We start from the raw sequence: 5,000 nt of genomic DNA, 5'->3' as shown, positions 1-5,000 counted from the left end.
GCCCCATGGCTGACACTATCAAAGGCCTTCGCGAAGTCCAGCGAAGCAACGTGTAGTTCTCGACGACGGGACCTGGCGTCCATTAGCAAGGACGCAAGGACGGCGACATTTTCGCCGCACCCATCGTCGAAACAGCGCTGCCGAAGATCTACAAGCTTGGACTCGCGAAGCCTCTGGGCCAAGATTTTGTGCAGATGCCTCACGGCCACGGAGGTAATGGAGATCGGACGGAAATCGCCCGGAAGAGCACACTTCGCCCTTCTTGGGTATGAACACCGTCCGACTCACCAGCATGGATACTGGGAATCCTCCGCAATGCAGCACGATGTTGAAGAGGAGAGCTTTGATGGACGCTGGCATCGCTCTCCATAAGCGTACGCTAATGCCGTCCAATCCGGGAGCCGAGTTGAGGGGCAAGTTGATGGCTGCCACCTCCTCGCAGGCAGATCGGTGCCCACGTGCCACCCAGCTCACGCTTTGATGGAACTCGCGGAGCCGGAGCGACAGGCACGGAAGCCTGCGCAACAAACGGGCCCCAATGCGCAGACATACGCTGCACATCCGGAACCACGCCTGCATGGTCGGCCCCATCCAAGATCTCCTTGGCCACACGCGACATGTTCGAGCGGAAGAGGCGCTGCACACGCGCATACTCCGCCCGTCGTCGCGCTTTCTTGCTCGGATTGGCAGCAAAGCGACGCATAGGCGGTCGCAAACGAGAAACAGTCGGAGGGAAATACGCCAGTGATCCATGGGCCGACAGCATCAACACTCCGCTGGCCATCCAGCACTCCTAACCCAATCTGAGTCAGGACGCGGGAACTCCATCCCTGGATGGCTTCCACGACTGGGACTAATGCTCGAATAGCGCCGGCAAATGTGCCATACGCATCGCCCCAGCCGGGAGAAGATGGTGAAAGCGGAGGCGAGCCTGGTGATCCACGCGGAGAGATGGCTGACGCTTGAGGGGAGGCCGAAGGACTGGATCCACCAGCGGAAAGAAAAGAACTATCTCCCGACGTGGCGGACAGATCCTCCAGAGCGGCGGCAACAAGGCGTCGGTACCCACCGTTTTTCCGCATACCCTTGATAGCATCAAGAGAGCGGCTCGGAACAACGGTAAGCAGATGTTGGTTGATAAACCGAACGCCTCGATAAACCGCCAAGGCCTCTTCCCTCGCCATCATGCGCTGTTCTTCAGCGCTCCACTGGCGCTTCACCCTCTCGACGTTAATTTCCTCGTTGTATATGGCCTCGTGCGCCCGACGGCGATGAAGACCGAGTCCGTTCTTGGTGCTAAACGCGCGATTGCAATGAGGGCACGGGTACGGCAAGGCATGCGGGGACTCAGGGGCAGGGACAGCCGAGGGCAGTTGTCGACGACGAGCCGCAGCGGGAGGCTGTCGCGAAGGACCAGGGCTGGGTTCAGGAGAGGAGGACGAATGAACGACAGGACCGGCGGCCCGAGGCTGCCGCCGGAGAGAATATCCTTTTTCCTTAGAAGTGCCTATCGTATGTCGGCTCGAGGGGCTGGCAACCCCACGAACCCAAGCGAGGCGCAAGCGCCCCGCCAAGCCAGAGCCCCGTTGGCCGCCGGTCGAAATTTCCGCCAGCGTTGCCCGACTCTCACCACGAGGAGGTGGGGATGGCACATGGATCCGCCGGTCGCCCGGACGGAGTCCTTAAGAGAGTCATAGTTACTCCCGCCGTTTACCCGCGCATTGCTTGAATTTCTTCACGTTGACATTCAGAGCACTGGGCAGAAATCACATTGCGTCAACACCCGCGAGGGCCATCGCAATGCTTTGTTTTAATTAGACAGTCGGATTCCCCTAGTCCGTGCCAGTTCTGAGCTGAGCGTTGAATGGCGGCCGAAGAGGACGACCACGACGGCTCGCGCCGCCACGGAAGCCTCGCAGCAAGGAAGATCCGCGGGAGGCCAAGGCACGGGACCGAGCTCGGATCCCGGGACCGGCGCGAGAACGCCGACCGTTCACCTCGCCCAGGCCCGGCACGTCAGCCAGACCCGCTTCCCGACCAAGCCCGACACGCCCCGCTCCTCAGAGCCAATCCTTATTCCGAAGTTACGGATCCAATTTGCTGACTTCCCTTACCTACATTATTCTATCGACTAGAGGCTCTTTACCTTGGAGACCTGCTGCGGATATGGGTACGAACCGGCGCGACACCTCCACGTGGCCCTCTCCTGGATTTTCAAGGTCCGAGGGGAAGATCCGGACACCGCCGCAACTGCGGTGCTCTTCGCGTTCCAAACCCTATCTCCCTGCTAGAGGTTTCCAGGGAACTCGAACGCTTATACAGAAAAGAAAACTCTTCCCGGATCTCCCGACGGCGTCTCCAGGTCATTTTGGGTTACCCCGACGAACACTCTTACGAGGGCCCGAATTGTATGCGGTTCCGCTGCCGGGTTCCGGAATAGGAACCGGATTCCCTTTCGCCCGACGGGCGTGTGTCTTTCGTATAATATTTATTATTTCTCGACACTCGAGTATATTGTACGCCGTCATTGACATAGGATTTCTCCTAGGGCTTAGGATCGACTGACTCGTGTGCAACGGCTGTTCACACGAAACCCTTCTCCACGTCAGTCCTCCAGGGCCTCGCTGGAGTATTTGCTACTACCACCAAGATCTGCACCTGACGGCGGCTCCAGGCAGGCTCGCGCCCAGACCCTTCTGCGCTCACCGTCGCGACCCTCCTACTCGTCAGGGACTTCGTGACGACGCGAGAGAAGACTAACGCCCGCTCCCGGTTGCCGCCCCACTTGCCGCTGACGGCAGAGTATAGGCTCGACGCTTCAGCGCCATCCATTTTCAGGGCTAGTTGCTTCGGCAGGTGAGTTGTTACACACTCCTTAGCGGATTCCGACTTCCATGGCCACCGTCCTGCTGTCTTAAGCAACCAACGCCTTTCATGGTGTCCCATGAGCGTCGAGTTGGGCGCCTTAACTCTGCGTTTGGTTCATCCCACAGCGCCAGTTCTGCTTACCAAAAATGGCCCACTTGGCACTCTGATCCGAAGATGCTCGTGGCTTCATAATTTAAGAAAGCCAGAGATCTCACCCATTTAAAGTTTGAGAATAGGTTGAGGTCGTTTCGGCCCCAAGGCCTTTAATCATTCGCTTTACCAGATGAGACTCGCGCGCGTTCCGTGCGGAACGGCCGAGTGCCAGCTATCCTGAGGGAAACTTCGGAGGGAACCAGCTACTAGATGGTTCGATTAGTCTTTCGCCCCTATACCCAGTTCCGACGATCGATTTGCACGTCAGAATCGCTACGGACCTCCATCAGGGTTTCCCCTGACTTCGTTCTGACCAGGCATAGTTCACCATCTTTCGGGTCCCAACGTGTACGCTCTGGGTGCGCCTCTTCTCGCGATGAGAACGAGACGCCCCGGGAGTGCGAGGCCGCATCGCGACGCGGCCCATCCTCCCTAGGTCGACGGCCAGGGCCGACCTTCACTTTCATTACGCCTTTAGGTCTCGCGACAAGTCCCAATGACTCGCGTACATGTTAGACTCCTTGGTCCGTGTTTCAAGACGGGTCCTAAGAGTACCCAAAGCAGTAGCGTCGCCGACCGGTATCGGTTTCCCGCGAGACCGCGGGAGACGTTCGCAGGCCTGTCGAAGGTGTACCGTACTGTAACCAACAGCGGGCCAGGACCGGGGACGGCGCGAAGTCCGTAACCTCCGAGTACTGTGGCGCGCGCTTGCGACGGTCTCGACGCACCGTGAATAGTACGGCCTAATACCTTGCGCGTACCGCCGAGCAGCCGGCCGGGCGACCGAGGGTTTGTCGCGTGCCGTTTTACCGGCGACGCGACAGACACCGCACCCGGGCCGTAGACCGATACCCAGCGGGTCGCGACGTTCTACTTGGGGAGAAGTGCACGACGACGAGCGCCGGACTTCGGCGCACGGTAGCGTGCCCGCGCGCGAGCCGCAAGGACTCCGCGGGACATCGCCGACCGACGCGAAGCCAGCGCCGCTGACGATGAATCTCCCCGTTCGATCTTTTGGGTTTCTTAGGTTTACCCCTGAACGGTTTCACGTACTCTTGAACTCTCTCTTCAAAGTTCTTTTCAACTTTCCCTCACGGTACTTGTTCGCTATCGGTCTCGTGGTCGTATTTAGCCTTAGATGGAGTTTACCACCCACTTAGAGCTGCACTCTCAAGCAACCCGACTCTAAGGAGAGATCCTCCCGAGGCGCGCACCGGTCGCTACGGGCCTGGCACCCTCTACGGGTAAGTGGCCCCATTCAAGATGGACTTGGACGCGACGCGGCACCTCGGGATAAGCGGATCCTCCCAAACACCACATTTCCCTGCGGCGGAACCGCGGGATTCGGTGCTGGGCTCTTTCATGTTCGCTCGCCGCTACTAAGGAAATCCTGGTTAGTTTCTTTTCCTCCGCTTAATAATATGCTTAAATTCAGCGGGTAATCTCGCCTGCTCTGAGGTCGTCGCATAGTGAGTTTTCGTAGCCGTTTGCCTCCTCCGCGTCGCTCATCGTCGTCTCTCCTCTATAATATATATTATAAGAGGGAGAGAGAGAGAGCGTCGAACGAGAGAGCAGCAGCGGCAGCACACGAAATACGCGAGAAGGCAAATCGCCGGGGCGCTAACCGCACACACACTCGTTGGTAGTAATGGAGACGATATATCGCGGGGTTCGAGATTCTCGGCTCTCCCTTCTCTTTTATATACGAAATTCGGGCGGAATCGATTCGACGAGTACACGACGCGGCGCGCCGGTCCCCTTTTTTCGCTTTACGAAAATTTCGTGGACTCGGACACGCGGTCGGCTCGCGATTCAAAACCCTTCTCCGTAAAGAGGTAAAGGATTTACGAATGCTCTCTCCGCCGGACGACGACGCGCCGTATATTTCTCCGTAATACCGTTATGTGTGCGGGCAAGGGCGCCTCGGCATAAGACGCGCGAGCGCTATCGCACCGAGAGACGCGGCACAGAGTGCGAGA

The 5,000-nt window shown here is 58.4% G+C and overlaps 1 pseudogene; it reads right to left on the bottom strand.

Annotated features, from left to right (window-relative positions):
- Positions 1-4,483, bottom strand: part of LOC114942775 (large subunit ribosomal RNA) — a 7,619-nt pseudogene extending 3,136 nt beyond the window's left edge.
- Between the last annotated feature and the right edge of the window lie 517 nt (positions 4,484-5,000).

The sequence above is a fragment of the Nylanderia fulva genome, unplaced genomic scaffold (assembly GCF_048542155.1).
Source record: "Nylanderia fulva isolate GAGA-0341 unplaced genomic scaffold, ASM4854215v1 Scaffold262, whole genome shotgun sequence".
In the NCBI taxonomy this organism is placed as follows: domain Eukaryota; kingdom Metazoa; phylum Arthropoda; class Insecta; order Hymenoptera; family Formicidae; genus Nylanderia; species Nylanderia fulva.
Note: the sequence above shows the minus strand (reverse complement) of the source record. Positions and strands in the feature narration are given on the sequence as shown.